At 38.7% G+C, this 22,047-nt stretch overlaps 1 protein-coding gene across 1 annotated transcript in view; it reads right to left on the bottom strand.

Annotated features, from left to right (window-relative positions):
• LOC138335117 (uncharacterized) overlaps nt 1–17,564 on the bottom strand; it is a 79,619-nt gene extending 62,055 nt beyond the window's left edge. Inside the window, exon 1 of the mRNA XM_069284044.1 lies at nt 17,437–17,564. The gene's annotated coding sequence lies outside the window, so the exon portion shown is untranslated. The remainder of the gene's footprint in view (nt 1–17,436) is intronic.
• Between the last annotated feature and the right edge of the window lie 4,483 nt (nt 17,565–22,047).

Genomic DNA, 22,047 nt, shown 5'->3' with positions numbered 1-22,047 from the left:
ACATAGGGCTCATATGTTTGGACTGATACTGTATATAAAATATAACAAGGGCAGCATTGTATTATAACAAGGGAATCAATGTGAGGTACTGATACTGGTATACATGTTATATATTGCTAAGGGATCAATTATGGACATGTTACTGGTATATAATATAACATGGGCTCAATGGTATTAAAACAAGGGACTCTTTGTATGTACATGATACTGTATAAAACAGAGGCCCAGAGGGCTGTATTGCTCTATCCTGGTTTGTAATGGCCTAGTAAAGTTCTGAATACAGGTTCATTGTTTTCTTTCTGATAGGAATTTGAATATTTACCTCTAATTCCCCTAATTGGCCCCAACTCTTTCGATTCCAGGGGGTCAAAGCCAAAAATTTATAAAATTCTGTTAAACCCCAAGGATGTTTTTGCCAAAATTGGTTTAAAATTTGTTCCAAGCAGAATACATAGGACGAGTAGCGATTTATAGGGATTTACTCTCTATTTCCCACATTGGTTCTTGCCCTCCTTTATACAATCATCTGTTTTACTCTATTCCCCTTTCCCCATGGATGTGTGTTGTCAAATTTGGTTATATATACAATCCAAGCAGAACTCATTTGGACGTAGTTAGCAAATGTTATTGGAATTACCTCTATATCCCCTTTATTGGGCCCAGACAATTTTGGGCCCGAGGGAGTCAGTGCCAAAATTACAAAGTTCTGGTTCCCCTTGCATCAACAGGGATGTTTTGTGGTACATATATTTGGTTTCAAATCATGCAGACACTCTAGGAAAAAGTACGCGATGTTTATCAGATTTTCCGCTATTTCCCCATATTGGGCCCGGTCGACCCTCCTTGCCCCGAGAGAGTCATGAGCACCAAGAATTGTACACAATTTCTGTATCCCCTGTCACCCAACATGTGATTTGTATCTAGGACACAATCTTGAGGTACAATCAATGCAGAACTCTTGGAAAAAAGTAGCGATTTATCCAGTTTTACCGCATATTCCCTTATTGGGCCCCGGACCCTCATGCACCCGGGGGACGTCAGAGCCAAAAATTTACTAACAATTTTCTGTTACACCTTCACCAAGGATGTTTCTGGCCAAATGTGGTTACACATCAATGCCAGAAACTCTAGGAAATGTAGCGGCTTATCAGGATTCTTCATCTTTTTACCCATATTGGGCCCCGTCCCTCCTTGCCCCGGGGGGAGTCAGTGCCCAAAATTACACCAGTTCTGTTCACCTTCCTCCAAAGGATGTTTCTGGGCCATTCGGTTTCAATAACATGCTGAAATCTTAGCTCACGTAGCGCGCTTATTGGGATTTTACATCTTCTTTTTCCCACTATTGGGCTCCGGACCCTACTGACCCCGGGTGGAGTCAGAGCCAAAAATTTACTCATGTTCTGTTCCCCTTCCCCAATGGTTGGGTTTTCATGGCCTAATTTTGGTTACAATCAATGCCGAAAACTAGTAGGACAAGATAGCGGCTTATAGGATTAACCTCCTTTCCCCCAGTGGGCTCCACCGCTCCTAGTGTGTCAGACACCGACCGAACGGGGCGTCATACTCGGATGCCAAACATTTGTACTATATTCTGTTCCCTTTCCACCAAGGATGTTTCTGGCCATAATATGGTTACACTATCAATTGCAGAACCTCTAGGACAAGATAGCGATTTTATAGGATATAACATCTTTGTCCACATTGGGCCCGCACGCTCCTGACCCCGGGGGGTCCAGTAGCCAAAATTTGTACATGTTACAGTTTCCCCTTCCACCAAGGAAGTTTTGTGTTAGGGGGGGGGCAATTTTGGTTACAATCAATGAAGAAATCTAGGACAAGTAGAGATTTTATAGGATAGACACCTATGTCCACCTGTTGGGCCAGACCCCGCCTGCCCCAGGGGGGGTCAGAGCCAAAATTTATTTCATGTTCAGTTCCCCTATTCCCATAAGGATGTTTTCGGGCTATAATTTGGTTACTAATCCATGAAGAACTCTTGGACAAGTAGCGATTTATAGGATTACCTCATTTGTCTCCCTATTGGGGCACCGATCCCTCCTGGACCCGGGGGTGTCAGAGCAAATTTATACAATGTTCTGTTCCCATATCCCCAAGGATGGTTTCTGGCCAAATTTGGTTTACATATCATGGCAGAAACTCTAGGACAAGTATCGATTTTTCAGATTTTTCCTCTATTTCCCAATATTGGGCCCCGGACCCATCCTGCCCCCGGGGGAGGGTCAGTGGCCAAAATTTATACAAGTTCTCGTTACCCTTCCCACAAGGAGGTTTGTGGCCAAATTTGGTTACAATCCATAGCAGAAATCTCTTGACTAGTAGCGGCTTATACGGATTTAACTCTTTTTCCCACTATTGGGCTCCGGCCCTCCTGCCCCTGGGGGAGTCAGAGCCAAAATTTTTACAAATATCTGTTCCACTTCCCCAAGGATGTTTCTGGCCCAAATTGGTACAATCAATGCAGAACTCTAGGACAAGTAGCGATTTATAGGATTAACCTCTATTTCCCCCATTGGGCCCCACCACTCCCTGGACTTCCGGGGGGCTCAGAAGCCAAAATTTATACAAGTTCTGTTCCCCTTCCCCAAGGATGTTTTGTGGCTAAATTTGGTTACAATCATGAAGAACTCTAGGACAAGTAGCGATTTATAGGATTTTACCTCTCAATTTCCCCTATTGGGCCCCGCCCCTCCTGACCCCCAGGGGGTCAGATGCCAAAAATTTATACAAGTTTCAGTTCCCCTTTCCCCAAGGATGGTTTCTGGTCAAATTTGGTTACAATCCATGCAGAACTCTAGGACAAGTAGCAATTTATAGGATTTACCTCTATGTCCACTATTGGGCCCCACACCTCATCCTGACCCCCGGGGGGTCAGAACCAAAATTTATACAGGTTCTGTTCCCCTTCCAAAGGATGTTTCTGGCAAATTTGGTTTGCAATCCATGCAGAACTCTAGGACAAGTAGCGATTTATTAGGATTAACCTCTATTTCCCTATTGGGCCCCAGCCCTCCTGCCCCCGGGGGGTCAGAGCCCCAAAATTTATACAAGTTCAGTTCCCCTTCCCCAGGATTTGTTCTGGTCAAATTTTGGTTTACATATCCATGCAGAACTCAAGGGAACAAGTAGCGATTTATAGGATTAACCTCTATTTCCCCTATTGGGCCCCGCCCGTCCTGACCCCGGGGGGTCAGAGCCAAAAATTTATAAAGTTCTGTTCCCCTTTCCCTAAGGATGTTTGTGGCCAAATTTGGTTACAATCCAAGCTGAACTCTATGGATACAAGTAGCGATTTAAAGGAAATGTTGAGGACGGAGCCGACTCCGAGCAATGGACATAAGCTCACCGGCACTTCGGGCCAGGTGAGCTAAATATAACTAGGGCTCAATTATGGACAACATACTGTATATAATTATAACGAGGGCTCAATGTATGTACAGGTTTCTGTATATACATATAACAAGGGCTCAATGTATGCTTACATGATACTGTATATAAATATAAACAAGGCTCAATGTATGGTCATGATACTGTATATAAATATAACAGGGCTCATGTATGGACATGATACTGTATTTATTATAACAAGGGCTCAATGTATGGACAACATACTGTATATAAATATAAACAAGGGGCTCTATGTTTGTTCATGATACTGTATATAAATATAACAAGGGCTCAATTAAGGTTATGGACATGAAAACTGTATATAATATAACAAGGGCTCAATGTCATGGACATGATACTGTATATATAATATAACAAGGGGGGGGGCTCAATGTATGTACATGATACTGTATATAAATATAACAAAGGGCTCTTAATGTATGGACATGATACTGTACTTAATACAAGTTGTGTCATCTACCTTAGGCATAAACAAACAAAGTCACAGTATTTGTATTGGAAAACTATTGGTTAACTTAATTATATCCAAAATGGGCAAGTGTACTCCTGTTGGTCAATATGGATGTTTAGTTCCCCTTGAAAAAGGTAAATGTAACAAACATTGACTTCAATCATAAATATGGTAAACCCATTAAGGACAAGTTATATAAGGATAGTCAGATTTTTAAAGCCTTTCTGCAAAGCTCCCAAGGGGCCCCGCTCATCCTCCCCATGGGGGTCCTTATAAAAATATTATACATAGTTCTGAATCAATCTAAAACCCTATAGACTTTTCATTAATGAAGCTAATTGTGGATGATGTTGTATTAAAACAGGTCAGAATCTGTGTTAAAATACTTAGGTCCGCTAAATCTTCAATCATGTTGTTTGGGCATCAATTAAAACTTATCCAATTTTCATTGGATCATAGACTGTAAATGATAAACCTAAATCTCAAGATACTGTAATTTGTCAATACTAAAAATTTGTATGACATGATACTTATGTCCCTAAAGTGTTTACTATGTGTATTCGGCTGGCATCAATTAAAACCCCTTAACACAATTTTCAATGATAATGACATGATGAAACCTTCCCCTAACAGGATGTTTGGGACAGGCAAATTTTCAGGATATACATCTAAAATCTATGGATATCAATGTTTGCATGTTGGGCAATCCCCCCTATGCCCAATTTTGTTTATTGAGATCGGAGATGAAAATTAAAACAAAGTGGCCCCATTTGGAATACCCCAAAATCTTTACGAAAATGTTGATATATGATTTTCAATATCAATTATAACCCCTATAGGACAAGATAGCTGATATTAAATATGGTTTTAAAAATTAAGAATTTTCCCCTATTGGGGGCCCCCCCCCTGATCTACAGGGCTGTATCAGACAAAATTATTTATATACAATATAATCTGTTCCCCTTCCCCCAATGATGTTTCTGGTCAAATTTGGTTAAATAAAGTCCATTCAGAAATTTGTAGGACAAGTAGGATTTTAAAGGATTAAAATCTCTATATTTCCCCTATTTAGGGGCCCCAATCCTGCCCCCGTTGGACAGAGCTCAAAATTTATACAAGTTCTGTTCCCCTTCCCCAATGATGTTTTCACAAATTTTGGTAAATCCATGCAGAACTCTAAGGACTAGTAGCGATTTAAAGCTAAAATTAAGAAAACTTTGCCCATTTTCCCCACCCATCAGCCCCTAGGGGTTGGACCACAATTTACATAAATGATTATCTCGTCTACCCCAATAATGTTTTACATAAATATAGATGAAATCCATCAAATGTAAGGAGGATGGATTTTAAAGCTAAAATTATTTGCCCTTTGGGGGCCCCACCCCCTCAGGCCCCTACAATAACTCATTTATAAAAATATGATTGTCCGCTCCCAATAATGTTTATTGGACATGATACTGTATGATGAAAAATCCAAAGGATTATACCAAGAAAAAATTCAATGCTACTTTTTGGGGACATGTATAGTAAAAATTTGCCCTTTAACAAGGGCTCAGAGTATGGTCAAATGATTTATTATAAAATATGTTTCAAGGGCTCAATGTATGTACATGATATAATAAAGGGCTGTTTATAAATATAACAAGGGCTCAATGTATGGACATGATACTGTATATAAATATAACAAGGGCTCAATGTATGTAACAAGGGCTCAATGTATGGACATGATATGTATATAAATATAACAAGGGCTCAATGTATAAAAACAAGGGCTCAATGTATGTACATGATACTGTATATAAATATAACAAGGGCTCAATGTATGGACATGATACTGTATATAAAAATATAACAAGGGCTCAATGTATGGACATGATACTGTATAAAAATATAACATGATACTGTATATAAATATAACAAGGGCTCAATGTATGTACATGATACTGTATATAAATATAACAAGGGCTCAATGTATGGACATGATACTGTATATAAATATAACAAGGGCTCAATGTATGGACATGATACTGTATAAAAATATAACAAGGGCTCAATGTATGTACATGATACTGTATATAAATATAACAAGGGCTCAATGTATGTACATGATACTGTATATAAATATAACAAGGGCTCAATGTATGTACATGATACTGTATATAAATATAACAAGGGCTCAATGTATGTACATGATACTGTATATATAAATATAACAAGGGCTCAATGTATGGACATGATACTGTATATAAATATAACAAGGGCTCAATGTATGGACATGATACTGTATATAAATATAACAAGGGCTCAATGTATGGACATGATACTGTATATAAAATATAACAAGGGCTCAATGTATGGACATGATACTGTATATAAATATAACAAGGGCTCAATGTATGGACATGATACTGTATAAAAATATAACAAGGGCTCAATGTATGGACATGATACTGTATATAAATATAACAAGGGCTCAATGTATGGACATGATACTGTATATAAATATAACAAGGGCTCAATGTATGGACATGATACTGTATATAAATATAACAAGGGCTCAATGTATGGACATGATACTGTATATAAATATAACAAGGGCTCAATGTATGGACATGATACTGTATATAAATATAACAAGGGCTCAATGTACTGTACATGATACATGAACTATATAAATATAACAAGGGCTCAATGTATGTACATGATACTGTATATAAATATAACAAGGGCTCAATGTATGTACATGATACTGTATATAAAATATAACAAGGGCTCAATGTATGTACATGATACTGTATATAAATATAACAAGGGCTCAATGTATGGACATGATACTGTATATAAATATAACAAGGGCTCAATGTATGGACATGATACTGTATATAAATATAACAAGGGCTCAATGTATGGACATGATACTGTATATAAATATAACAAGGGCTCAATGTATGGACATGATACTGTATATAAATATAACAAGGGCTCAATGTATAAAAACATGATACTGTATATAAATACAACAAGGGCTCAATGTATGTACAGGATACTGTATACAAATATAACAAGGGCTCAATGTATGGACATGAAACTGTATATAAATATAACAAGGGCTCAATGTATGGACATGATAGTGCATAAATATAACAAGGTCTCGAACGAACAATGTATGTACATGATACTGTATATAAATATAACAAGGGCTCAATTTAAATACATGATACTGCACAGCTCAATGGGCATGCATTGCTTACATGCTACCTGTGTACACTACAAAAGCAAACATTGGATTAGTCAGGTTTCATGGGAAGAAGACCGAGGAATCAAATGTTTGGCTTGTAGCATCATGCATAGGTAGCATGACTTGGTAAATCAGTAAAGTCCTTATAAGGAATTATTGTACTTAACCGCTGTATCCTTCAATGAAGGTCAAGGTCAATCATATGTATATTGTAAAGTCTTGGTAGTCCTTCATATTGGTCACTATAAATAATAACTTTGACCGATGCTCTTGTGCTTGACCACTGTATTCTTTAATGAAGGTCAAGGTCAATCTTAGTTTAGTCTTGGTAGTCCTTTATATAATATATATATATAATAATAAACAATAATACTTTATCAGCATGCTATGAGACCAATGGGACTAATTCCCGTACCACATGATATCCCATATCATTTGTGCTTGACTAGATATCTCCATTGGTAATAGCTAGAACGTAACTTTTTGTAATCTTCCCGCTGAAATGATGTTTGTGCGGGACATCATCTTATGACGTCATTCCATAACCAATAGAAACAATAGGAGATTTCAGAAAAGATGGCGATGACGTCACACAAAGGTACATCCGGGCGCTCAAAGGTACAACTCCGTATATCTGTACACTTAACATAGTGGAAACACAACCGCTTGGAATGTTTGTTTACATTTTATTGTAATAAATTGTACGGTAATCCGAGAAATGTTGCTTTAATTTCATTTCAAAAAGTGTAAAAGAAAATATGTAATAATAATAATTATAGATATAACAAGAGATCCCAGAGGGATCTTGGCGCCCACCAAAGAATGATCTATGTCTGACAATGGAAAAAGGGATCTTTTCCCTGCTTTTCAAGCTTGTTCAAACACACTACATATAAAATTTGAAACAGATCGCTATAGTACTTTCTAAGACATAGTGGTAACAAACTTCAACAATGAAATCTAAGATGGCGGCCGGTTTGCCATCTTGTTTACCAATCAGTGCCGAAAGGCATTATGGATCAGTCCTTAAATGTACTATGCACAACTAGGGTACAAGGGGAAACTATGCATGGAATTTGAGAAAGCTCCCTTCAGTACTTTTTGAGAAATATTGATAACAAACTTTAACTATCAAAATCCAAGATGGCCGTCAGTCGGTCATCTTGTTTCCGATCGGTCCCAAAATGCAATATGCACAATTAGGGTCCTAGGGGAACCTGTATATGAAATTTGAGAAAGATCCCTTCAGCCCTTTTTGAGAAATAGTGGTAACAAACTTTAACCATTAAAATCCAAGATGGCCGCCTGTCGACCATCTTGTTGACCAGTCGGTCCCAAAATGCAATATGCACAACTAAGGTCCTAGGGAAACCGACATATGAAATTTGAGAAAGATCCCTTCAGTACTTTTTGAGAAATAGCAGTAACAAACTTTAACTATCAAAATCCAAGATGACCGCCTGTCGGCCATCTTGTTCACCGATCGGTACCAAAATGCAATATGCACAATTAGGGTCCTAGGGGGGCCTGTATATGAAATTTGAGAAAGATCCCTTTAGCACTTTTTGAGAAATAGTGGTAACAAACTTTAACCATTAAAATCCAAGATGGCTGCCTGTCGGCCATCTTGTTGACCAATCGGTCCCAAAATGCAATATGCACAACAAGGGTCCTAGGGGAACCGACATATGAGATTTGAGAAAGATCCCTTTTGTACTTTTTGAGAAATAGCAGTAACAAACTTTAACTATCAAAATCCAAGATGACCGCCTTTCGGCCATCTTGTTCAACGATCGGTACCAAAATGCAACATGCACAACTAGGGCCCTAGGGGAACCTATATATGAAATTTGAGAAAGATCCCTTCAGCACTTTTTGAGAAATAGCGGTAACAAACTTTAACTATCAAAATCCAAGATGGCTGCCTGGTGGCCAGCTTGTTCACCGATCGGTCCCAAAATTCAACATGCACAACAAGGGCCCTAGGGGAACCTATATATGAAATTTGAGAAAGATCCCTTCAGTACTTTTTGAGAAATAGCGGTAACAAACTTTAACTATCAAATTACAAGATGGCCGCCTGTCGGCCATCTTGTTCACCGATCGGTCCCAAAATGCAACATGCACAACTAGGGCCCTAGGGGAACCTATATATGAAATTTGAGAAAGATCCCTTCAATACTTTTTGATAAATAGCGGTAACAAACTTTAACTATCAAAATCCAAGATGGCCGCCTCTCCGCCATCTTGTTCATCGATCGGTCCCAAAATGTAATATGCACAACTAGGGTCCTAGGGAAACCTGTATATGAAATTTGAGAAAGATCCCTTCAGCACTTTTTGAGAAATAGCGGTAACAAACTTTAACTATCAAAATCAAAGATGGCCGCCTGTCGGCCATCTTGTTGACCGATCGGTCCCAAAATGCAATATGCACAACGAGGGTCCTAAGGGAACCGACATATGAAATTTGAGAAAGATCCCTTCAGTACTTTCTGAGAAATAGCGGTAACAAGAATTGTTAACAGACGGACGGACAGAAGGACAGACAGAAGGACGGACGGACGGACCACGGACCACGGACCACGGACGAAAGGCGATTTGAATAGCCCACCATCTGATGATGGTGGGCTAAAAATATGATATTCATATATTTTATTTTGTTTAGACTCCATTTTCGACCGCCCATGAGAAAAACACGGTCGCCATTATACCGTATAAACATTGACAGAATATTGCAAATATCGCCATTATCGGCTTAAAATTACAAATTAAATTCCAAGTTCCCCAAAATATCATACTGTCATTTTAAAAAGCGATTACTGTTTTCTAAGTCTTTCATGGTAAAACACAAAATTGCGATTTGTGATTATGACAAAATTAAAATTTGCTTTCGTAGATTACCCCAAGCGCACTGCAGCCATATTACGTACTGCCGACATCCCGAATTTCGACTTTTTTCAGAGTCAACAAATTAAGTATTCTTGATAACTTTTTCGTCAAAAATGTAGGAATTGAGTTTATGATATGACAAATGAGTCAGTTTATAGTTACTTTTTATGATATCTTAAACAAAACTTAAAGTATTTTAGGATTCTCGAAGCCTTGCGCAAAGTGCTCTGGTCGGCATTTCAGTACTAAGATCTGTATTTATAAATCTAAATGTAGTCAATCTAACATGTATTCAAAATATTAAAAACTAATATCACTTCAATTTAAGACTTCATACAGCAACCCATGGAATGAAAGCGACTGAAAATTAAACAATAAACTCTACAGCATGAAAACTGAGCGATTTCACCATTTTATTTTTCAAGATATATCGGCAGACATACGTGTACGTACACATGTAGATCTGCATGTACGTGTAACACAGTGGTTTATAGCATTCCTTTAAAACAAGATATACACGGTAAAGAACGAAAAACACAAGTACTTATTGAGATATGTGTTGGTAATTACATACGTATCATTATTATTAATTTCCCCAAGTATGGGCTGTGGCCCGAGATGATCTACCAACGAAGCCATGCACGAGCGGCCGTGGTCTGGCCAGATATGGTCCACATTTCGATATATTAAATAGTGTTGTGAACAGCTTTTTCATATATAACAGAAACATGACACCAAAAAATCAATTATCTATTCATAACTTTTTCAAAACATGGATTTAGATAAGGTCTAGATGTGAACAAAACACGGGTACGTATGACGGCCCGGAACCGCATCTACAGAAATATATTTAGCAATAAACATTGTAAATATAACAAGAGATCCCAGGGGGATCTTGGCGCCCACCAAAGTATGATCTACGTCTGACTATGGAAAGAAGGATCTTAATTTTCTCTGCTTTTCAAACTTTTTCAAACATACAACATATATGAAATATGAAACAGATCACTTCATTCATTTTTTAGAAATAGCAGTAACAAACTTCAACTATCAAAATCCAAGATGGCTATCTGTCGGCCATCTTGTTGACCGATCGGTCCTAAAATGCAATATGCACAACTAAGGTCCTAGGGGAACATACATATGAAATTTGAGAGAGATCGCTTCGGTACTTTCTGAGAAATAGCGGTAACAAACTTTAACTATCAAAATCCAAGATGGCTGCCTGGCGGCCATCTTATTGACCAATCGGTCCCAAAAGGCAATATGCACAACTAGGGCCTATGTACAACTAGGACCCTAGAGGAACCTTCATATGAAATTTGAGAGAGACCACTTCAGTTATTTCTGGGAAATAGCGGTAACAAACTTTAACTATCAAGATCGAAGATGGCGGCCTGGCGGCCATCTTGTTGACCGAACCGTCCCAAAATACATTATGCACAACTAAGGCCCTAGGGGAACCTACAAATGAAATTTGAAAGAGATCCCTTCAGTACTTTTTGAGAAATAGCTGTAACAAACTTTAACTATCAAAATCCAAGATGGCTGCCTGGTGGCCATCTTGTTGACCAATCCATCCCAAAATGCAATATGCACAACTAGGGCCCTAGGGGAACCTACATGTGAAATTTGAGAGAGATTGCTTCAGAATTTTCTGAGAAATAGCAGTAACAAACTTCAATTGTCAAAATCCAAGATGGCTACCTGGCGGCCATCTTGTTGACCGATTCGTTCCAAAATGCAATATGCACAACTAGGGCCCTAGGGGAACCTACATATGAAATTTGAGAGAGATTGCTTCAGTACAACTACTTTCTGAGAAATAGCGGTAACAATCTTCAATTGTCAAAATCAAAGATGGCTGCCTGGCGGCCATCTTGTTGACTGATCCATCCCAAAATGCAATATGCACAACTAGGGCCCTAGGGAAACCTACATATAAAATTTGAGAGAGATCCCTTCTGTACTTTCTGAGAAATAGTGGTAACAAACTTTAACTATCAAAATCCAAGATGGCCGCCTGGCGGCCATTTTATTCACCGATTGGTCCCAAAATGCAATATGCACAACTAGGGCCCTAGAGGAAGCTACATATGAAATTTGAGAAAGATCCCTTAAGCCCTTTGGAGAAATAGCGGTAACAAGAAATGTTAACGGACGGAAGGACGGACGGACGGACGGACGGAAGGACAGAAGGACGGACCACGGACGAAAAGCGATTTGAATAGCCCACCATCTGATGATGGTGGGCTAAAAATATAAATGTCTGTAACCTCTGAAACAATAAGAAACCATTTTAAAATCAGAATTAGCAAGTATGAAAGTGTATACTTTTGTCACAGTTTCGATTGTGTAGCAGGGATGTGTGTATCTGTTATTGTTTTTATTAGTCGCCATACTGTGTTTGTACCTTTGAGGACCCGGATGTAAACTTTCTGTGATGTCACGCCATCTTTTCTAAAATCTCCTATAGTCCCCCACAAATGTTATTGGGTATCATGTGGTACGTGAATTAGTCCCTTTTATACCTGCATGGTCTCTTTGTCTAGATCTTCTTATTGTTGAGAAGAAGTGGTTCAAAGATTTTGACATATTTGATCCCATAACCTTGAATGAAGGTCAAAGGTTATTGATCACAGCAAAGAATAACAATGATATATGTCAATAATATTATGTTTACAATACAAGCTTAATTGTAAAGAAATTGTGGAGAGATGTGACTGGATTTAATTGTTTCAAGCTTTACTTTCAGGGCATTTTTTTGGGAACTATTGGGGTCAGATCATAGGGAATATTGATCACATTGCCAAATTCCAAAATGAATGCAATTTATAATTTCCAAAAATCCCCTTCCAATTCAGCAGTTTAATCTCATTATCCAACGAAAAGATTTCGCTTAAAATTATATTAATTATATTAGCCTAGTATTGCCAACCTAACTTTAATCATCTAGACGTTTAGTTAGGAATGCCCATCAGGAAGGCTAGTTCTGTACCATGTTCGTGACACACAAGATCTGACTTATATGCCTCGACTTGTGGTGAGCTGCTATCCCCCTCCCACCGACACCTTCACCCTCCACAGTTGTCATTATATGATTTGACTGAGTGTCCAATCCTACACAGTTTATAGCAGTATGGTTCCATGAGGTAGCACTATAAATAGCCAAATTGAGTTTCGATCTACTACCACAAAATTCATATCTACATTGCCACTATACATGTAGCTGCTTTATAATAGCTTAAGAACAGAAGTGACTTTCCTGAATTACCAACAATGTTGAAATCAAAGTTTATTTGACCACACCAGACAGAGTTTGTAAAATTGGAAAACGAAGAACATTTATATAGGGCCAAGTGATTATATGGGTACTAGTATGTATTAACTTTTGAAAGTTTGTAATTCAAGCTCAAGAAAGAAGTTCAGGGTCAAAATGTGTCAATATGTTGCAATTATATCAGTGTTTTTCCTGAGTATTTTGGGAAATTGCCACTGGGTGAAAATTGGGAATATTTGAGCGATAAAGTAGAAATTTGGGAAAAAATTTAACTGTGTTTATGGAAATTTTGGAAAAGATATTAAGTAGAAATAAACAATTATGCTTCCTTAAGAACCAGTCTAAGATGTTCATACTAAATATGACTTGGAATTTCAAGATCTTTTTGTTTTGTAACACAAATTGTGTGTCAGAGTCACTGATTTGGGAAATTTAGATATAGATTTTGGAAAAAAATTACAAGATATACAATTGGGAATGGGGCAGAAATTCGGCCCCAAATATATAGGCAGGAAAAACACTGTATATGATTATTCTGTTTTTGCATATTACAGAGTTATCTACCCTTGCAGATAGGTAATAACCATGACATCATGTGTATAAAAAATGTTACTTCGTACTTTTTTGAGAAAACGATGTGAGATTAATTCACAAAATAACGACATATCAATAAATACCTTAATTATCACATGGGAGGTATAACTCTTAATATGCAAAGACGGGAATAATTAAGTCCCTGTGCAGCTATTAAACCATATGCAACGATGCATGATTATTTAGCACATGTATATCAATTAAGCACCAGTTATCTTAATGAAGTGGGATTTAACTGGCATGGGTCAACCATTGATTAACCAGTAGCTGGTAGCTAGTCCGCTAAACCTGCCTATATTATTAGGCTTTTTTTTTTTTTTTTTTTTTGCCTAATATATAGTCAGCTCGCGGTACCTCTTAAAAATGTGAAATCGTAGGCCAGATTTGGCCTACGCTACGTCAGCGGCATATTTCTAATATATCGTCCATGCAATGCCGGGAAAACGTACACATACCTTTATATTGGGATCTTATGTACTCCTTTGCCCCCATGTTACATCCCATTTATGAAATTAAACAACTGTGTACAATGAAATACTTCCGAGACCCTTCTATTTCACACATTTGTAATGGCCGCCGTATACACATTTAGTAGAGAACGGCAGCCAATCAACTTCGCTTCCGGTTTTATTTTAAAAAAACCACGTGTAGTTGAAAGATAAACAAAATGCTAGCCAGTTAGAGTTTTTAAAGTAAAATCATGGTCGACATACACGACATGTTGTCAAATATTCAAATTGAACACGACTATTGCTGGTACCGCATAACTTTCACGATATTCACGTTGCATATACATGTAGCATATACACGGTAGAATTTTGTTTATCTTTCAACTACACGTGGATATTTAAAAATAAAACCGGAAGCGAAGTTGATTGGCTGCCGTTTGCTCTACTAAATGTGTATACGGCGGCCATTACAAATGTGTGAAATAGAAGGGTCTCGGAAGTATTTCATTGTACACAGTTGTTTAATTTCATAAATGGGATGTAACATGGGGGCAAAGGAGTACATAAGATCCCAATATAAAGGTATGTGTACGTTTTCCCGGCATTGCATGGACGATATATTAGAAATATGCCGCTGACGTAGCGTAGACCAAATCTGGCCTACGATTTCACATTTTTAAGAGGTACCGCGAGCTGACTATATATTAGGCAAAAAAAAAATTAAAAAAAAACAAGAGGCCCATGGGCCTTAACGGTCATCTGACTATTAGTACAACATAGTTGTTTAAAGATTTTAGCCTATTTGCCGCCTGTGACCTTGAATGAAGGTCAAGGTCATTCATTTGAACAAACTTGATAGCCCTTCATCCCAGCATGTACCAGGTCCAATATCAGTACCCTGAGCCTTCTGGTTCTTGAGAAGAAGTCGTTTAAAGATTTTAGCCTTTTTGACCCCTGTGACCTTGAATGAAGGTCAAGGTCATTCATTTGAACAAACTTGGTAACCCTTCATCCCAGCATCCTACAGGCCAAATACCACTACCCTGGGCCTTCTGGTTCTTGAGAAGAAGTCGTTTAAAGATTTTGGCCTTTTTGACCCCTGTGACCTTGAATGAAGGTCAAGGTCATTCATTTGAACAAACTTGGTGGCCCTTCATCCCAGCATGTCACAGGTCCAATATCAGTACCCTGAGCCTTCTGGTTCTTGAGAAGAAGTCGTTTAAAGATTTTAGCCTTTTTGTTCCCTTTGACCTTGAATGAAGGTTAAGGTCATTCATTTGAACAAACTTGGTAGCCCTTCATCCAAGCATGTCACAGGTCTAATATCAGTACCCTGAGCCTTCTGGTTCTTGAGAAGAAGTCCTTTAAAGATTTTAGCCTATTTGACCCCCGTGACCTTGAATGTAGGTCAAGGTCATTTTTTTAACAAACTTGGTAGCCCTTCATCCCAGCATGCCACAGGCCTAATATCAGGTCTCTAGGCCTCTTAGTTATTCACAAGAAGTTGTTTAAAGAATTTTAGCCTATTTGACCCCTGTGACCTTGAATGAAGGTCAAGGTCATTAATTTGAACAAACATGGTAGCCCTTCATACCAGCATGCTACAGGCCTAATATCAGGTCTCTAGGCATCTTAGTTATTCACAAGAAGTTGTTTAAAGAATTTTAGCCTATTTGACCCCTGTGACCTTGAATGAAGGTCAAGGTCATTTATCCGAACAAACTTGGTAGCCCTTCATCCCAGCATGCCACAGGCCTAATATCAGGTCTCTAGGCATCTTAGTTATTCACAAGAAGTTGTTTAAAGAATTTTAGCCTATTTGACCCCTGTGACCTTGAATGAAGGTCAAGGTCATTTATCCGAACAAACTTTGTAGCCCTTCATCCCAGCATGCTACAGGCCTAATATCAGGTCTCTAGGCCTCTTAGTTATTCACAAGAAGTTGTTTAAAGAATTTTAGCCTATTTGACCCCTGTGACCTTGAATGAAGGTCAAGGTCATTTATTTGAACAAACTTGGTAGCCCTTCATCCCAGCAACCTACAGACCAAATATCAGTACCCTGGGCATTCTGGTTCTTGAGAAGAAGTCGTTTAAAGATTTTGGCCTTTTTGACCCCTGTGACCTTGAATGAAGGTCAAGGTCATTCATTTGAACAAACTTGGTAGCCCTCCATCCCAGCAACCTACAGGCCAAAATATGAGTACCCTGGGCCTTCCGGTTATTGAGAAGAAGTTGTTTGAATGAAAAGTTTACGCACGGCGCACGGCGCACGGCGGACGGCGCACGGCGGACGGCGGACGGCGCACGGCGCACGGCGCACGACGACGGACGGTGCATGATGACAATAGGTCATCCTGACCCTTCGGGTCAGATGACCTAAAAAAGCCTAATAATATGGCATGGGTCAACCATTGATTAACCAGTAGCTGGTAGCTAGCTCAATTAGGTATAAGATCGAGGCTAGCATCCAGCCGGGCTGGTGTTCAGAGGTCCTAGGTTTGAGCCACGGAATGGTCACTATAGTGACTTCATTTCTCTTAATCACAGAAAGCTTTACACATTAATGACAGCTAGCGTATAGAAGAGTAAGAACTCTACAGTAGGCCTATAAGAAAGAGTAGTGCAATTAAAATTGTCGAAGTCCTGGTGTACTTTGAGTTTGAAACCTGGACTGGGTTCTTCCTTGTTATTTCATCTACTATATTCCTATATATACTGTCAGTATATGCGATAGCATAATACAATCTAGAAATGGAGTTTTGTAAATGTAATCTACCATGGCTACACTATCTATCAGTCTATGTTTTTAGAACTGATCCAATTTATGATGAAATTATTAAAATCTTTGAATTTGTGTCGACCACTATCTGTGTACTGACCTGTATGAATATCACCTGAGGACGACCATATCTAAATCCCATGCAGTGCGACACTGACTCACATATACACTCGTTAGTCACTGACAGCTCCACAAAGAAGCTGACATGCTGCAGATGCCAACATGTGGGTATCGTTGACAAATCGAAGTGTTGGAATTCAACGACAAAACCACCTGTTGATACTAAAAAACACTCTCTATATTGTTTTGAATAACATCAAATTACCTTTCTTAATTTAGCCCCTGCTAAACCGCCAGGTAGTCGACATTTTCGTCCTCAAAATTATTTTCATCCTCATTCCGTCTGCTCTTCATCAATTTCACTTCCGTGTCAAGCGCCATCACACAACATAGGTAATGGGAGACAACTCTAAGTATATTACGCTGAAAGTAAATGATAAGACACAGCAGAGATAAAATCATTTTGTATAACATAAAACCTATATTTGAATTAATCGCAAAGATTTTTTTGTTTCTGTTTCTGTTAAGTGATGATTATGAGAAAAAAAAATTCAATTAAATATTGTTGAAATAAAATGTTGTTGAATTTGAATGATGTAGGGAATAGAGCGTTTTGCATGTACATGTAAGTCAAAAAATATTGTTTTCCGGTTGTGCATAAAAGGAAAAAAAATGTACTTTGATATAGAAATCTACAATTTCATTTGTCTTAATGGAAGTTTTACCGAATAAACGCTAACCATTTTAATATTTATTAGGCACCTACATGCACATGTATCAGTGGCGTAGGAAGATGAAACGTAATGGGGGGTGGGGGGGGGGGGGCAAAGGTCCTCAATATTTTGTAAACCCCCCCCCCACCCCCCGCTAAAAGGAAATTAAAGAATACGCAAATTGGCCAAATTAGCGTTTGATCGCCGAAGGCGCGAAATTTTGGTGTTTTAGGGGTCTGAGGGTGACCCCCGGGGGAAAATATAGTAATTTAGAATTGCTGAGATGAGCTTTACAATGTATTTTGATGATTTTGCGAGTGCCCGAAAGCGCGAGATTTTGGTGTTTGGGGGGTCCGGGGCCTCCCCCGGGAAAAATATTATGATTTAGAATAGCTTAAATGAGTTTTGATGAATTTGCGAGCGCCCGAAAGCGCGAGATTTTGGTGTTTTGGGGGTCCGGGGGTCTCCCCCGGGAAAAAAATTACGATTTTGAATGGCTAAGATGAGTTTTACGATGCATTTCGATGAATTTGCGAGCGCCCAAAGGCGCGAGAATTTGGTGTTATGGGGTCCGGGGGTCTCCCCGGGAAAAAAAATACGATTTAGAATGGCTGAGATGAGTTTTACGATGTATTTTAATGATTATAAAGCGTTCTGAACATGGTAGTTTTTCGATTTAAAGCTACCTGCATTTAGAAATGATAATTGTGTCGTCATAACATTATGCAACCCTACTCGATCTGAATACACCGGCTTCACACCATCGGCACATTGTTGTGTAACATAAAAAATGAATAATTTTCTCGCTAAGACAAATTGATCTTTTAAGAGACATTTTTTTAAATAGTACATAGACTCTCTTGATGGACATTTTAGTCTAGTTCGTGTGTATTGAATTTAAGGTTTGACATATGTGCTTGAACGATTTAGGAAATGCGCCGCGCAGCGGAAAATTTTCTAGAATGAAGTACGAAAAATGTGCAGGAGGACCCTTTTTTCTTTCAAATAAGCATTTTTAGAAAAATTTCAGTCGGCGAAAATGGGGGGGGGGGGCAAAAAGACATGTTTGCCCCCCCGTTCTGGGGAACGGGGGGGGGGGGCAGTTGCCCCCCACCCCCCCCCGCTTCCTACGCCCCTGTGTATACCCAGTATTACAATGCATGTTATATAGGAAGACTTGCAGCATCATGAGTTCCGAAAAGTTCTACAGTATATCGAAAGGGTCTATAACTTTGGATTTCACCGTTGAGAGAAATATCACTTTTATGATACATATCAGTATCCTCCCTCTCAGGAGCGTAGGAAGCGGGGGGGGGGGGCAGGGGGGGGGGGCTACTGCCCGTTCCCCAGGACGGGGGGGAGGGGCAAACATGTCTTTTTGCCCCCCCCCCCCCCCCCACCCCCCATTTTCGCCGACTAAAATTTTCTAGAAATGCTTATTTGAAAGAATAAAGGGTCCTCCTGCACATTTTTCATACTTCATTATAGAAAATTTTCCGCTGCGCGGCGCATTTCCTAGAAAGTTCAAGCACATAATGTCAAACCTTAAACAGTAAAAAATCAATACACACGAACTAGACTAAAAATGTACATCAAGGGATTCTATGTACTATTTAAAAAAATGTCTCTTAAAAGATCAATTTGTTTATATATCTTAGCGAGACAATTAATTCATTTTTTTAATGTTACACAACAATGTGCCGATGGTGTGAAGCCGGTATATTCAGATCGAGTAGGGTTGCATAATTTTATGACGACACAATTATCATTTCTGAATGCAGGTAGCTTTAAATCGAAAAATTACCAAGTTAAGAACACTTTATAATCATTAAAATACATCGTAAACTCATCTCAGCCATTCTAAAACGTATTTTTTTTTCCGAGGGAGACACCCGGACCCCCCTAACACCAAATTCTCGCGCCTTTGGGCGCTCACAAATTTATCAAAATGCATCGTAAAACTCATCTAAGCCATTCTAAAACGTAATTTTTTTTCCGGGGGAGACCCCCAGAACCCCCAAACACAAACATCTCGCGCTTTCGGGCGCTCGGAAATTCATTAAACCTCATTTCTAAATCGTAATATTTTTCCCGGGGGAGGCCCCGGACCCCCAAAAAAACAAAATCTCGCGCTTTCGGGCGCTCGCAAAACCATCAAAATACATTGTAAAACTCATCTCAGCCATTCTAAATTACAATATTTTTTCTCGGGAGTCACCCTCAGACACCTAAAACACCAAAATCTCGCGCCTTCGACGCTCACACGCTAATTTGGCCAACTTGCGTATTCGTTAATTTCCTTTTAGCGACCTCACTGTCTAATGATATATGAAAAATGTACATAAAGCATATATGGTTGTGAGTTGGGGGGGGGGGGGGGGTGTACAAAATATTGAGGACCTTTGCCCCTTTGCCCCCCCCCCCCATTACGTTTCACTTCCTACGCCACTGCTCCCTCTGTCTCTATCATAAGAAAACTGAAGAATCTGTGTGCGATAACTGGTGAGCAGGTAGTTTGGTCCTTAAATGCTGATAATCTATATTAAAAGAATCGAATAACGGTATGTTGTGACTACCCATTAGAGCCCTGGCGTGTTTATCGGGGGACAGCACCGTGTCCGACCAGTTGAAAACTGTCTGTTTCTATGTTTCTGGATACCTAGTGACATTTATATGGCATAGTATATAGTGTATCATATACCAAATTAAAGATAAACTGTCAGGGTGTCGATTGATAGTATTCCCATTGTCGCATCTTATACGGTTTGTTAATAATCATACTTTTTTTCTGAAATTGGGTAGTGTTATATGGCCGGCCGAGTTATAGACCTTTACACAGTATTACATGTACATATAGAAAGAAAAATGTCTATAGAGCCAAACACCTGTGCTTATACTGTTTAAGACTTAGTGGAGATCATGTAAGGCCATAGTTGTGGTTTTTTCTGTTTTGCGTCCGCCCCAGCTAGCAGAGTTACGTTGGTCCGACGTCATTTTCAGTCGGCTAGGTCGCAGTCGGATTTCTTACGTTTTGTCGACGTTGGACAAACGTCGACGTTTTCCTCATGAAGATAAAGTAAATGCACGACGTTTAGCCAACGTTGGTTCAACCACTTAAAATTGTTAACGCCAATTTCAAATGATGAAACACTAATAACGTTGCCGAGACGATGGAGCAACGTTTGAAATATAACCGTTAAACACATTTTTTACGGGCTATGATATTTAACTTTTATAAAAAATCTCTAATGTTTTAGAGACCTTTTAAATCTGTAACTAACCCCTATAATTAAACATCTCCAACAGATACATATATACTAGTATATACTTCACTGATACCCCTGTGTACAAAACATACATAATACGACATACGACAACATGCCGCTAGGCTTAACACCCAAAGTGTTATCGGATTCTCATGGGAGGGGGTCAGTTTAGCGCCATAGTACAGCGAGCGCGGTTATCCGTTATCAATTGTTTTATAGTGGGTGAGGCCACAGCAACATTTAAATTTCCCGCCGACAGAACAAGACTGCAGGTGACACAGTGTTGATTTAAGAAGTTTTAACTTTATATCCTTATAATAATTACACCTAATTGTACAGATATGTTTTAGGAATGTAATATGATAAATATATTTGGTGGTGTTTTATAACCACCTAGTTTACCTGGGTGGGTTTATCAACGTAACATATGTAACAAAGTCTATGTATTATACATACCGTAGTACACTCAGTTTAAAATCACAACTTTTTTTATATCGACACACAGGTTTATTTATATACAGAATTCCAAAATGGAGATGTCATTTATATTTTCATGTTATTATGTGTTGCTATACATTTATGTTTTTCAGTTATATTTACCGTTATTTGGTTATGTGTCTACGATTTAATTATCATGTGACTCTCATAATGGCGGTTGCATACAACTGTTGTACATACAGAAATGACACTTTCCTAAGTTATAATTATTATTATTGTACTTTTAAATAACATCTTTCCATTTACAGTGGCAGAAGCGGATGACAGAAGCATTTCTGTGGGACGAGACAGTGACTCTTGAGTACAGCAGTGAATGAAGTTGTGGTGATATATTAAAAGCAGTAAAACTTTTTTTGCTGTGTTTGTTATTATTTTCAATGGCAAATTAGGTCTATACAT

Source organism: Argopecten irradians, chromosome 11 (genome assembly GCF_041381155.1).
Source record: "Argopecten irradians isolate NY chromosome 11, Ai_NY, whole genome shotgun sequence".
In the NCBI taxonomy this organism is placed as follows: Eukaryota; Metazoa; Mollusca; class Bivalvia; order Pectinida; family Pectinidae; genus Argopecten; species Argopecten irradians.
This window is presented reverse-complemented; position numbering and strand designations above follow the sequence as displayed.